This window comes from Tamandua tetradactyla, chromosome 6, assembly GCF_023851605.1.
Source record: "Tamandua tetradactyla isolate mTamTet1 chromosome 6, mTamTet1.pri, whole genome shotgun sequence".
Lineage (NCBI taxonomy): Eukaryota > Metazoa > Chordata > Mammalia > Pilosa > Myrmecophagidae > Tamandua > Tamandua tetradactyla.
In genome coordinates this window covers 137248306-137263299 of record NC_135332.1, presented here as the reverse complement: position 1 = coordinate 137263299, position 14994 = coordinate 137248306, and positions in this window count along the sequence as shown.

Genomic DNA, 14994 nt, shown 5'->3' with positions numbered 1-14994 from the left:
CTTTGTCCTTCAGGCTAAAAAAAAAAAGTCCAGATAAGAAGAGAGAACGTTCTGTAATGAAAAGGGGCAGCTGTACCTTCAAACTCTCCTGGGCCCCTCCTGCTGGGTCTGCTCTGGGTGTCTGGGGGAGGAGACCCTTTGAGGCCTCAGGGTAATTGCAGCAGAGGAGCATACATGGAGATGAGAATCTGTCCAAACTCTTTCTTGATATCCCTGTGCTTCAAAGAGAAAACTGTGTCAAAGACAGGGAAGGGAGAAAGAACTGAAACCTGGAGTTGAAACAGGACATTTTCCCAGAACTCCAGGCCTAAGTCCTCAATGAGGACATGTTCTTACAGAGGTGCATCTGCCACCCCCCCCCAATGTCTCCCTCCATGTGATCGAAGGTGGACAACAGGTATGTAAACCAGGACAGGGTAGTGTCCCACCTGGGAAATCTCTGACTTGTGAGCAGGAAGCAAAAGGAACAGAAAAATGGAATCTTATCCAACATTAGATAGTATTATTTTCCCCTGATTTTTAGAAATAATTTAGATAAATAATTTGTAATTTATTTATAATGCTGTCATCATAAAAGCCCATTCTGTACTTGCTGCCAACACTAGGTAAAAACTCAAGGAATCACACTGTGTCATTATTCTTTCTTTGCCATTCCTTCAGCAGTGGGAGTTAGGAGTTTGTCAGCATTTCCATCGTTACCTCTTGTCTTCAATGCCTCCGTCTTAGTCATTAAAAATTGCATTATACTGGATGGAAGCCTAGAGGTAATTTCCTTTAATGTTATAGTTGCTGAGTTCTTTTATGGTTGTGTGTGACTTTGAAAGTGATTTCAGTAACTTTTTATTTAAAAAATCAATTCATATATAAATCTCAATTCTTCTTTTATGTATATATCTCTTATCCAAGATTGGGGTACAAATCATGTTAAGTTAATGTTTACAAACAGAACAAAACCCAAGAAAAGTACACCCTTGGTGGCAACAGAACCAGACGTGGCCAGAAGGTAATGAGATCAGTATGTGTGACAATCATTCTTAGTTCTTTATGCTCACACATTGTGTATCTCTGGGATTTACCATATCAAAGAGGGGGGAAGAGAAGACAGTCTGAAATTATAAATGTAATGGATTACATTTGCAGACATTGAGAACTTAGCAAATTCCAGAATTTCTGTATTCAAATAGGGCTGAGATCTTATCTCCTCCAACCTCTCCCTTCAGAAGCTTATTCCATCAATTCCAAATTCCCCCTTCCATCTTTCCAACATGTCAGTTTCCTATTGCTGCAAAATAATAGTCCATAACTTAGAGGCTTAAAACAGCAATCGCGTTTCTGGGTGTCAAAAATTTGAACTGGGTTCAGCTGGGTGGTTCTTCTGCTGGATGGCTGCAGTCAGCTGGTGGGTCGGCCTGAGGCTGGTTGATCCTAGATGGCCTCACTCATATGTCTGCAGTTTGGCTGTGGCACAGAGGCAACCGGGCCGTATGTCTGCAGGATCTTGAAGACTACCTGAGGTTTTTCACATGTCCACTGACCAAAAGCAGCAAAAGAGGGCAGACCCCAATGCACACACTGTTTTTTTTTCCTTCACAAGAATAAGACTTTTATCAGTTTTAAGTGGAGTTTATACTACTAAGAGATAGAGAGATGTTAACAAACATAATAACAAATGGACAGCTCACTGGTATGCGGCATTAACCTGTCTGTACACATATTGTTGGGTTTTTTTGTGTGTATATCCACAGTGCATAGCATTTACACACAGAGCCACTGCTGCACAGCACAAGAGTATCTGAAGAGGCTGAAACAGAGTAAGGCTGTTTAATAGAGTGAAAATTTTTAGTATATATATTCTATATGAAAAAAGATTGAAATTTTTGAACTGGCAGGGTAAAAGTCAACTCTGCCAACCACTGCAGCTAAAGCCCCAACTTTAGTGCACAGAGCCACCCCTTCCATCTGCATGCAGGACACATTAACAGTATTTAAAGGAAAACGAGGCACTTTGTTTAGCTGAAACACTTGATGCTGCTGGTAAACTCCACTTAAGTTCATAACCTGCGCCACAGCAAAGAATGGCGATGCTATTCATTAAACCACCTTTTAATAATTATGGAAAAATGTTTAAGAAGATGTCTTGGGATGGTACAAGGTCAATAGTAAGCTTTCTTAAAAGTGATGTCTTCAAGTAACTTCAGACATGTAAGCCTCTGTATATCCAAAAAATTTAAGAAAACATTCCAAAAAAAATCAAACAGATTACCTACAGAATGCTCCAATGCATACACTCTTTACAGGCCCCTGCTGATATCACATTTGCTAATGTGTCATTGTTCAAAGCAAAGCACATAGCCAACCTCAAACCCAAAGAGGCAAAGAGATACTAAGATTCCATTTCTCAGTGGAAGGAACAACATAAGGTTGCAAGGGACCATACATACAGGGGCTGGGGGCGGGGATTTGTGGCTTTTTTTTGGCAATCTATCACAAATGCACACAGACATGAACCTTGTTTATTTTTGAAGTAAATTTCTTCTTCTGATTCCTAATTATCCTATATAAATATGCTCAGTTCTACCTTAACCTTAAAACAAAAAGAATGCTACCTCCATCACCATCCCCACCACAATTTCCTTGATTCACCTTCTCTTCTGAGATTTTTGAGACAATATTCTATATTCCCTATACATATCCCATTGCAACTTTTTCTCTACGATTGGAAATCTTGTTTTATATCCTGAGATAGGAGTGGGACTGGTGGAAAAGAGGCCAATGTGGCTGGAGTGGTGCAAGGCAGGAAGGACAAGAGGAGACGAGGTCAGCCAGGATGGCTGCACATCCATGACATGAGAAGGGCCTCGACTGCATGGTGGGCTCTGTTTGGAAAACTGAGGGATGTGTCTGTTTCCTTTTATTTTGAAGATTGGATCTCTCTAGTATTCAGTATTCTTTGTCTGGAAAGAAACAGAAGGGGAGACAGTTGTGGGCTGAAAAGCCTCCCGAGGGAGTTAGAATTCACCCTAAGGAAACACAGAGCAGGAGTCACAAGACTGTCCAAGGACACTGAGTCAGCGATAAGGGATGGGGTTATCTGAGCACCGCCCTTGTCTGACCTCCTGATGGCCCAGGCTCTGCCCCCACCATCTCTACCTGAGGCCTGGGGAAAACAGACAGGACAAAAGAGGGTTTCAGTGCAGTCTGTCTGGAAAATGTGGGGATTTAGAGGGTGAAGGGAGCATTCCTCTTTCAGGGCATCACCCTGCAACTCCAAAAGAGCAGAGCAGCTGAGGGTCCCACTTCTGGACCACAGATGATAGTAGGAAAGGACATCCGCCTTGGGCAGGTGTTTTAGTTTTCTAGGCTGCTCAAAGCAAATACCATGAAATGCTTTTGTAACCAAGCAACTAAGAGTTAAATGATTATGATTACTGAATCATTATATAGATTTTTTTTTCTTTCTTGTAGAATAGCCAGAAGTTAATGCCCGAAAGTACTGAAACCAGCCTAGTCTCAGCCTTGTGTATACTTACTATTATAATGGTTATTCTAGCTTCGTCTCAGTCCTGTTTATGCTTGATCTTGAAATGGAAATGACTCCATCTCCCCTTCCTTGAATCCTTAAAAACCCTGAGCTCCTTAGACACAGGGAGACAGATTTTTGTACCAATAGGCAACCTGATCTCCTGCTTCACACATAGCAAGCAATAAACTCTTTCTGTCTTTGAAACCCTGGTGTCATGGATCAGCCACTATGTGTATCAGACAGAGAACCCTGCATTTGTTCAGTATCGCTTTGGCTTGAACAATGGGAATTTATTTGCTTATGGCTAGAGTCTAGGAAAATGTCCAGTCAAGGAAGGCATCGTCATTGTCAAAGTGATGCTTTCCTCCCACAGATAGGCTGCCAGTGAACCTTGATTCCACTGCCACCTGACCAGGCACAGGACAGCATCTGCTGGTCTCTCCCTTCTCTTCTGGGTTTTGCTGATTTCAGCTTCTTGCTTCTGTGGCTCTCTCTCTGTGTATTCTTTCCAACTATAAAGGACTCCAGTAAGAGGAGTAAGACCCATCCTGAATTAGGTGGGTCACACAACTGTAGTAGCCTCATCAAAAAGCCCTACTTACAATGGGTCTACACCCACAGGAATGGATTAAACTTAAGAACATGTGTTTTGGGGGGTATATACAGCTCCAAACCACCACAGCACACATCCAGCCTTTGGCTCAGGCTTTGATGCCAGGTCCATTAAGAACTCACAGTCTCAGTGGGTCAAGACAGGAGAAAGGATTCATTCTCAAGCACTCATAATGTACCCTCAGAACCTTCCCAGAAAGAACTGGGAGGAACTTAGGGAAACTGAAGTTCCTGTAGAAGAAGCAAGGCTAGAACCAAAGACACGGTTTTGGTCACTGCTTTCCTGATCCTATTTTTAACTTCAGGCTGCCCAGGTAGGAGAAGCAGGGAATATAATTGTTCCCTATTAAGGAGTCCTGTTTTGTTTTTTTTTCAACTTGGCTCTAGGCAAACTGTAAATTATAGTTTGTTTTTGACCTGACTTACCCACCCACGTAGATGTTCTTTTTCCTTTTTTTGTCCTCATCCCCTCTATATCTTATTTATCATAGCAAAAGACCTTGCTTTGCATTATTTGACCGTTTTCCCTGGGTTTAAATTATTCCCCTAACCCGAGATTATATGCATTTTGATAGGAAATTCTCCATGGCCAAAAATTCCCTCTAAATCTAAGTTGATCTTTGTAGAAACTTTCAGGAGTGAGAGGTAGAAGCAGCCAGGAGAGGGATGTTGGACAGATAACAACTTCTCTTGGAATCTCTCAGATAGCACCACATAGGTATATTTTAGACACAAGATTGTCCCTGTGATTCCAGGAAACTGTGGAGGACCAAAGAAAATGTGAAAAAGAGGATGCTCCGATGTTGGAAGCTGAGAAAAACCAACGAACTTTCATTTCAAAATATTTTATTAAGAAAAATTTCAAAGATACAGAAAACTTGAAAGAATTTCTTAGTAACTACCTATGTAGCCTTAATTAGTCTACCATATTTGAGTCTATTTCCTCAACTGTGGAGTAGAAATGGTAATAATACACACCTCATGGGGCCCTGAGAGGATTCAATGCAAAAAGGCTGTTCCGGCACAACTTCGGTCCATGGGGAGCCGAGATCATTATTCTCTTTACATCTGTCCAGTGGTTCATGTTACAGTGAGTTCACCATTTGTCTGTAGCCTTCTTATTCAAATGCCTTTGGATTCCTGTAAGTCAGACTTTGCCAAGATTGACATTGAAATCCATAATGGATCTGGTATGATGTGATTCCACTATGTGGGAAGCTGGTTAAGCAAGTTGAGAGATATGCCAGGCAGAACCACATTTCATGCATGTCGGGGGCACCTCCAGGTTGACACCCCTGGAGGGTCCTTCTCCGTGGTATCTTGGCGAGCTCAGTGGTGTCTCTGCCATCCCCAAGCACGGCTGCCCCTCCCGCCCGGAGGGCGTGGTAGCCCTATGTGAAAGTCCTTCTCCCAGAATATGTATCATTTCGTAAGGCTGTCCATGGCAAGGTGAGAGGGGAAATCAGGTGAGGATCTCTGAGAGTTTGCCCTTTCTCCCCCTTTATTTGGGGGACTCACACAGTGCTTCCTGGAACCTAGGTGGAGAATTCCCAAGAGGGGAAAAGGACCTCTTTGGTCACGGCAGTCTTCCAGCTCAGAGGACCCTCTGGAGTCATTCGGTCCCATCCCTTAGAGCCTCGAGTGCTGACATGTCTTACCAGTAGTCTCTTGTCTGAGTAAATGACAGGTAAGCCCAGCCAAGAACCCCCACGGCCTCTTGGCCAGGGCTCTCCCACTACAAAGTCTTGGGTGAATAAGATGGATCCAGAAATACGGGAGGGAAAAGCCCCCAAAGATGTCCTTTCCTTTTTAAACCCAAGCAAGGAAAATCTGAGAGCAACAAGGCTTATATGGTTATCTTCTATCTGCAGGACTGACAAAGCAAAATTATGAAGCATAGGCCAATATTGATCTTTCTCCCTATTTCTGAACCTGAATTTATTCTTGCAGTATTTGATTTATACAATTAATAAAATGCTCACATTTCCTATTTCCCCTTTATAATAATAAGATCATTTTCTCCATAAACTATCCCAACTTTTCAATTGAGTGTGAGCCTTTATGGGTGATCTTTGTGCATATCTGGCTGTCTATGACAGCCCTTTCAAAAGTGTTTATGCTAAGGATTACAATGGTGCCTCTCCCATAAAGACCCTTTATGGTAGAGAGACCTCAAAAATGTTTTTAAGATTTAAAAAGAAAGGAAATGCCTATAACAGAATTTAGATGCTGGACAGGCAATTGGAAGAGACACAGAAGGAAGGGACAGTACCATTCCCCACCCATATATTTACCCAGCAGGTTTTCTTGAGAAGATAACCCTTCTCAGGAAACTTTTCTTTGTGTAGTTTTATTTGATGGAGATCCTGAAAGGATTTTCCAGTTTCCAAGGAAACCAGTGGGGAGCTCAGAGGAGTTGCTGCTGCTGAGGAGGTATCTAGATGGCTCATATAGCCACTGAGCCCCAGCTCTCTCTGGTGCAACTACTGCCTTTATTAGCTGTGCAACGCAGGCAAGCCACACAACCTCTCTGATATCAGTTTCCTTATTTCAGCAATAGAGAAATTCATAGCTGCCCTACCCACCTCATAAGGTTCTTGTAGGGATAAAATGGCATAAAGTACGTGAAAGGGCTTTGTAGAGGCAACACGCCATATACATGCCAGGGATAATTATTGGGCTGTTAGTGCTGCCTGCTCTTAACGGTCAGCAATTAAGTCTAGAGAATTTATTTCCTCGGATGAAGATTTCTTTGTTTCCAAGTTCAAATGGTCAAATTCCATCAGATTATGGCATTAATCTGTTGATCCTCCACTCTCACTGACAATGGAACAACAGTTCTTGGAGCCGTCTGAATTTTACCTGTTTACCTACCAGTACTAAAAGAGGTTTTTAGACATTATGTCCTTGGGTTTGGAAATCAGGACCCAAAAAACTGTTTTCCACTACAGTTCTGCAGAGCTAGACTGCATCCACATGGAACTGGCCAAGGCAGGGCTAAAGCTTTCTTTGCAGGATGCCTGATACAAGCACTTGCTTGTTGTTGAAGAATGTTTCAAGAAAGATGCGGGGACTTGAGGAAATGGAGCTGAGAGGGCTTCACTTTACTGGCCAGCCAATCTATTCATAGTCATAAATACTAAAGTTGGAAAATTATCTGGTCCAATCTCCTTATTTTTAAATGAGAAAATTATGGCTCAAAATAGGTTAAGTAACATGCTGAGTGGTTATTTTTGACAAACTCAGTTTTTCAGGCCTCTGGGTGAATGCTCTTCCCACTTCATCACTTATATTAACAGCAACTATCCAAGGGCCACAACAGCAGCTCCTGTTACCGAAAATAGCTGTGCCAGATATAGGACTAAGCTATTTACATATATCTACCCATTTAATTTCTGCAACAAGCCAGTGAGGCAGATAATATTCCCATTTCACGGATGAGGAAAATAAAGCTCAGGGAGATTAATTCCTTGGCTATGACTGGGCTACTGATATTTGTTTTACTCCACGGCATAGAGAACAGGAAGGGGGGAGGGGTGTATATGTGTTGTGATTATTATTATTGTTTATGTCCAACATTCTTTCTGCATTTTTTTTAAATTTAGAGATCACTCCTCATGTCAAATATCAAAGGGCACAGGAAATCTACTCTGAACTGAAATGTCGCACAGCCCTCACCCTGGAGTGCAGCCTGCCTCGGCACCCACAAGGGTTAATGGAAATGAAGGGTGGAACTTCGAGGCCCTTCCTCATGCCAAGCTTTAAGAATTTAGCAGCGAGATGAGTCATAAGAGAAATCTGCAGTCCTTTGGCCACAGTAAAAATACTCATTTCCCCAACTGCTTAGCAGCAAAACAGCAAGGCCAACTATTTTTTATGTGCTAAGAATGTTAAGAGAATTTTTTTGGTCCTAGCATTGCTTTTAAAATATTTAAACCAATTTTTGCATCTGCTGTGGTTTCATTCTAAAGATTCTACATGCAGACTTTTTCTCCTCTTGCTTTATGGGAGTTATGATGAGAGATTCACTGCGCCTACAATTGTCAATCGCCACAATAAATTTTCCTGTTCTTTAACCTCAACATCATAGTTTGCCAACTCATTAAAAAAGCATAATTTCTCTATAAAATCTTTCCACACTCTGGTACAAATCATGGCACTTGAATATTTAAAACCCTGATATATATTTAATAATAACTAAACACTTCAAAAAACATTTTTCAGATAGAAATTCTATACTCCCTAAAATGCTAACTGTACATTAAACAATGCTATGAACAAATATTCTAAAAGCACCGAAATCAGTCCCTGAAATTTCTCGAGTACAGAATAAAAGCATAATAAGAGAGACGGGACAGCAGTCTCTGAGATCAGCCAAGGCTCTTTAAGCCCAAATAGAAAACTGAATGATACCAGACAAGACCAGAAGAACAAAATCTCACAAAAACCATCCTGCAGTTGATTAGTGGCTGTCATTGGAATGCAATGTGTGACCTTGATGAGAAAGAGATCATGATGGTGTCATTTAGCAGGATGTATAAAGAGGAGAATGACCTATAAGTGGGATCTAAACCATCACTCCCACTTTCTTTGTCTCTTCCATTCATCTAGCCACGCATTTGTATATCCATTCATGCCCAGTACTGAAGTGCTTACTGAGTACCAACCACAGGCCAAGTCCTTGGGATCCAGAATTGGTCTAGGCTTTTTTTTTTTAATAATTTTTTATTAATTAAAAAAAATTACAAGAAAAATGCAAACATCCTTAATATCTGCTCATTCCGTTCTACATATATAATCAGCAATTCACAATATCACATAGTTGCATATTCATCATCATGATCATTTCTTAGAACATTTGCATCAATTCAGAAAAAGAAATAAAGACAACAGAAAAAGAAATAAAACAAAAACAGAAAAAAAAAATTATACATACCATACCCCTTACCCCTCCCTTTCATTGATCACTAGCATTTCAGAGTAAATTTATTTTAACATTTGTTCCCCCCATTATTTATTTTTATTCAATATGTTCTACTCATCTGTTGACAAGGTAGATAAAAGGAGCATCAGACACAAGGTTTTCACAATCACACAGTCACACTGCAAATGCTATATCATTATACAATCATCATCAAGAAACATGGCTACTGGAACACAGCTCTACATTTTCAAGCAGTTCCCTCCAGCCTCTCCATTACATCTCGAATAACAAGGTGATATCTACTTAATGCGTAAGAATAACCTCCAGGATAACCTCTCTACTCTGTTTGGAATCTCACAGCCATTGACATTTTGTCTCATTTTACTCTTTCCCCTTTTGGTTGAGAAGGTTTTCTCAATCCCTTGATGCTGGGTCTCAGCTCATTCTAGAGTTTTTCTCAATCCCTTGATGCTGAGTCTCAGCTGATTCTAGGATTTCTTGGTCTAGGCTTTTGAGAAGCTCTCTATTGGTGGCAACAGACCAGTAAAAGAATCACTACCATAAGATATGATACATGCCACGATGGAGAAGGGTACAAAATGGAATGGAGCTCAAGGTGAGTAATGCTGAAACGTCGAGGATGGATTTGCCAAGATGGTGACACTAAGTGGGGCCTTATATGCTATTTTCCAGCATTAGCCAGCCAGGGGAAAAAGGCCGAAAGGGCACTCCAGACAATGGGAACAGTGCGTGCAAATGCCACTGGGATGGTCTGAAGCTGTGTGTGCCCTAGAAAAGATCATGTTCTTTTAATCTATTTCTGTGGGTGTAGACTTATTGTGGATGGGACCATTTGATTAGGTTACTTCGGTTGAGGCATGGATCTTAATCCTCTTACTGGAGTCCTTTATAAAAGGATAAAAGAAAGAAGATAGAGAAAAAACACAAAGAAGCTCACTGAAAAAAGCCTCAGAGAAGCTGAGAGAGGAAGCCACTGAAGCCAGAAGCTGGAGCAATGGAACCCGGGAGAGAAGGGAGAGAACAGCACACGTGGCGCTGTGCCTGACCATATGACAGAGCAGCTGAGGATCTCTGGGGAGGAAGCATTGCCTGTTGATGCTTTATTTGGATGTTTTCATTGCGTAAGTACTGTGTTTTGGTTTGCTAAAGCTGCCAAAATGCAACCTATCAGAAATGGACTGACTTTCAAAAATGGGTATTTATTAGCTTCTAAATGTACTGTTCAAAGGTTGTGAAAAATGTCCAAATTAAGATTCAACAGGATGATACCTGGACTCTGAAGAAAGGTTGCCAGTATCTGAGACCCCTCTGTCACCTGGGAAGGCGCATGGCTCAGTACCAGCTGGTCCTTCTCTCCCAGATTTCTTTGCCTTCAATTCTGGCTCCAGTGGCTTCCCCTGTGGGTCCTCTCTTAGTTCTCCAGGGGTTTTCTTTTTGAGCTCTCTTGGCTTTTTCTGCCTTTTATCCTCTCACAAAAGGACTCCAGTTTAGGAAAAAGGCCCACCTTTAATTGGGCAAGTCATATGTCAACTGAAACAACTTATATCAAAAGGTCCCACCCACAATAGCTCTACACCCATAGGAATGGATTAAAAGAATATGGAGTTTTCTGGGGTACACAACAGCTCTAAACTAGCACGTACTGTAAGCTTGTAAGTTAATAAATCTGCATTGTAACAATAACCCATTTCTGGCATTTTGTATTTTGTCCGTTATTAGAGGCTGACTAAAAGAGGCACAAATGCGTGAAAGACCATTATGCATTTAGGAAAATTAAATAGGTGCAGAGGAAAGAGAGCAAGGGAGCCTGAGCCAGTGGGCTGGGACCAGATTTTGAAGGACCCTTTACCCCAGGGTAGGAAAGTAGAATGATAAGTAACTAGATACTAGAGAAGAATATAAGGGGTGGGTCTGGCCTGCTCAGATATATGTTAGAAAGATAACAAGGCTAGAACTATTAAGAGAAGTGGAAAGGAGGGGAGAAAGGGAACAGAGACCAGAGAGGACTACAAGGTTTCCTGGCTGCCCAGCCACGCACCCCCACGTCCACTTACTGATTTCTGGGCCCTCCACAGCAACGCTTCCGGAGTGATCTCTCATAAAAGCAAATCTGGGTCTGCCACCGCTCTGTTTGAAGGCCTTCAAAGCCTCCCACCTCCTTCAGGATATAACACAGGCTCTGCTCAGAGGAGCTAATGAGACTCCTGCCTCTCCAGGCTGGGTAGGTCTGTCTCCTCCTCACCCCACACCCTAACCACACTGTATGAATTACTCCGGAAGCTGCCCCATGCTCTTTCCTCTGTGCCTTTCCACTGGCTGTGCCCTCCATCTGAAACACCGTCATTGCCCTGCCCTCCTCTCCCTTCTTGCTCCCCAGCTAAGTCCTTGTCAGGACTCATTTTAGGCCATTACTCCTCTCTAGAAAGCCGGCCCTGACTTCCATCTCCCTCTCCATCTGAGTTAAGAATTGTTGTTGATTAGTAGGTATAGAGTGTTTGTAAACTTTGGAAATTTTTAAATTAAACAAGAAAAAGAAAAAAGAACCATGCTTACCTGTTCCAAGGCATCCTATTGCATCCCAGTATTTGGCACTTGTTCTACTGTATTATGATAGTAATAGAAACTGCTCTCCATTATTGAATATTCACCATCTGCCAGGCTCAGGTAATGCATATAAAGCATTACTCAATGCTTTATATGCATTACCTGAGTGGGTACAATTAGGAACCCCATTATACTGATGAAGAAATTGAAGCTCAGAGAGAGAAAGTAACATGCCCAAGGCCACACTAGTAAGTAAATAGAGTCAGGATTCAAAGACAGGTCGTTGGACTTCTGAACCTGTGCTCTTAACACTTAAATTTCTTTCCCCCACGTGGCCTCTCTCGCTCAGCCAAGATGACAAGCAAACTCACTGCCCTCCCCCCCTCTACATGGGACATGATTCCCAGGGGTGTAGACCTCACCGGTAATGTGGGACAGAAATCCTAGAATGAGTTGGGACTCAGCATCAAGGGATCGAGAAAACCTTCTCTACCAAAAGGGGGATGAGACAAATGAGACAAAATAAAGTGTCAGTGGCTGAGAGATTCCAGAGTCGAGAGGTTATCCTGGAGGTTATTCTTAGGCATTATATAGATAGCTCCTTTTTAGTTTAAGGTGTATTAGAGAGGCTAGAGGGAAGTGTCTGAAACTGTAGAGCTGTGTTTCAGTAGCCATGTTTCTTGAAGATGATTGTATAATGATAAAGCTTTCACAATGTGACTGTGTGATTGTGAAGACCTTGTGTCTGATGCTCCTTTTATCTATGATATTAACAGATGAGTTGAAAATATTGATTAAAAATAAATAAGTAATAGGGGGAACAAATTTTAAAATAAACTGAGTAGACTGAAATACTAGTGAACAATGAAAGAAAGTGATAAGGGGTATAGAAAAAAAATAGGGGGAACAAAGGTTAAAATATATTGAGTAGTTGGAAATACTAGTGGTCAATGAGAGGGAGGGGTAAGGGGTATGGTATGTATGAGTTTTTCTTTTTCTGGAGTGATGCAAATGTTCTAAGAAATGATCATGGTGATGACTATACTACTATGTGATGATATTGTGAGCCATTGATTGTACACAATGCGCGGAATGTTTGAATGTTAAGAATGGTCCTGTTTGTGTGTTGTTTTGTTTTGATAATACAAAATAAGTTTTAACAAAAAGAAAAAAAAGTTGTTTCCCTCAGATCCTGAGCATTTTAAGGTTAGGGACATATCTTTGTACCCACAAACACCTAGTACAGTGCTGGCATACAGTAACAACAACAGATTGTTGAGTGAATATATGGATGAGTGGTGAAGAATGAGAGGGAGATGAGGATGGACAGAGGGACGACAGAGTATTCCTTCAGCCATCCTGGCTGAGGAGGGAGGGGGAGAGCAAAAGGTGACAGCTAGAGGGATACACAGAACCGTGGGAACAATGTGTGTATGTGCAGGATGCTTGTGCATGTGTTGAGTGTCTGTGTCTGTGTGTGTCTGTGTGTGTGTGCATAGATGGAAGGGAGTTCATCTATGCACTTCTGGGCTGAAGAAAAGGAGTCATGGAAATAGATGTACTGATACGACATAGAAAAGAAGGGGATTCTGTCGTGGAGCAGATTCTCAGAGTTCACACAAAGGAATGGGATCAAGCACGGTATTCGGAAAATCGAGTCAGCTCTTAAGAACCATCTGCAGGTTCTAAGTTCAAATTTTCACCTTAAAATATTTCTCAAAGAATGTATCTCCTTGAGCGTTCTATTTAGAAAGTGCTGAATAAATATTTGTTGATGATTGAAGAAATGAATGAAGTATAGCTATATTAACCTAATCAGCCTGTTTCTTCCACAGTTGCTCTCTCTAACAGGCCAAGTGTGAAACATCCTGAGTCTGGGCCAGGCTACAGCAGGAGAGAAAATGAAGAGCCCTTAGGGAACAGAGAGCTCAAAGCCCTTCCCGCGTAGAAAGCAAGCCGTGAGGCCCAGACAAGACAGGGAAGTGACTCGGGGCCAACCAGCTACTGAGCGGCAGCAGAGCTGTACCGGGCCCTGAATCTTCCGGCTCTTAGGTCGGTTCGGGAGCCTCACCTTTTATTCTAATTTGCATAATAAACAGCACGCAGAGGGGCAGCGAGGGAGAAGAGCGCGACTGGTAGCTTTCCAAATGACCTTGAAAGGCTGCTGTGAAGACTAAAAGAGAGTGTGCGGCCAGTGCCTCATTAGTGTCTGGTACATAATGGGGCTCATAAGTGGCTGTCAACTGTACCGATACAGGTATGTGTACGTGTGTGCGTGCGCCTGGGCATGCTCAGCAGCATCAAGCCAACCCAGGCTAGTTCCTTCCCATTCTACTCAGATATAGAGGAAATTAAATTTGATTATTTAAAAATAAGTTTAGAAGTTATAAGATTGAGTGCCATGTGAAATAGAAAAGTTGCAATGCTCCTTCTGGGGAACAGGCACACGGTTAAGTGGGTTCACGAAATCCATTACCCGAGTCAGCAAGCCTGAGGCTCCTGTGTAGGATGAGCGTTTCGCCAAACCCAGTCTGAGGCCCACGTACAAGAAGCAGTGCCCTGGGCCGGGCATGCTGACGGGCCATTCCCGCTTCCATGCCCGCTCCCCGCCACGTGCCCCTCAGGCCTGCAGGAGCCAGGCTGGCCAGCTCTGTGCTGCCCGTTCACCATCACCAGCGCCTACAACCTCCTCCCCCGACCCTGTGGGGACAGGACAGGGGCCTGGGGCAGGCCCTGGGAAGGGCAGGCGTTGCTCCGCCTATGAGCCCCATCCGTAGGTGGAGCTTGAGTAGTTTCACAGGCTTAGGTACACAGGTTTGCAGAACTTTTGCACCACAGCGTTCAGTGGTCCGAGAACTAGCTGCCCTGGTTTGTTCATTGTTCTCGAATTCCTTCCCCGCGCCAGCTCGGGGCCACGGGAGCCGGCAACAAAGCCACTGCGGCGGTACTTCCTCTCTCCTAGCACAGGGCCTGCCCCTTGTCTCCGCCCACCCCGCCCCGCCCCCCAAAGCCTCAACCCTGCTGATATGTTCCCAGATTCTTCCTTTCTGACTTTAATTCAGCTTCTCAACGCGGTGTCTTTGGATTAACCCCTTCAGCACCACGTTTGGCAGCCCAAGGGCAACTGAAGTCCTGCTTTTGGGGCCGGCGCCACGGCCAGGCCCAGGCCAGGTGAGAGCCTCAGCTTCTTGGGAGGCAGATGGGTCCCAGTAATATCTAAGTTCAGTTTCTGTGGCAGACACCGTTAACACTCTCACCCCACGCCGTCCCCAGGATCCCTTGGACCCTGAAATTTCAGGATCGGCAGTTGATGCCTATGGGCTTTTGTCCCACCTTTGCCCAGAGGTGTGGCAAGGGCCAGAGCAGTCCT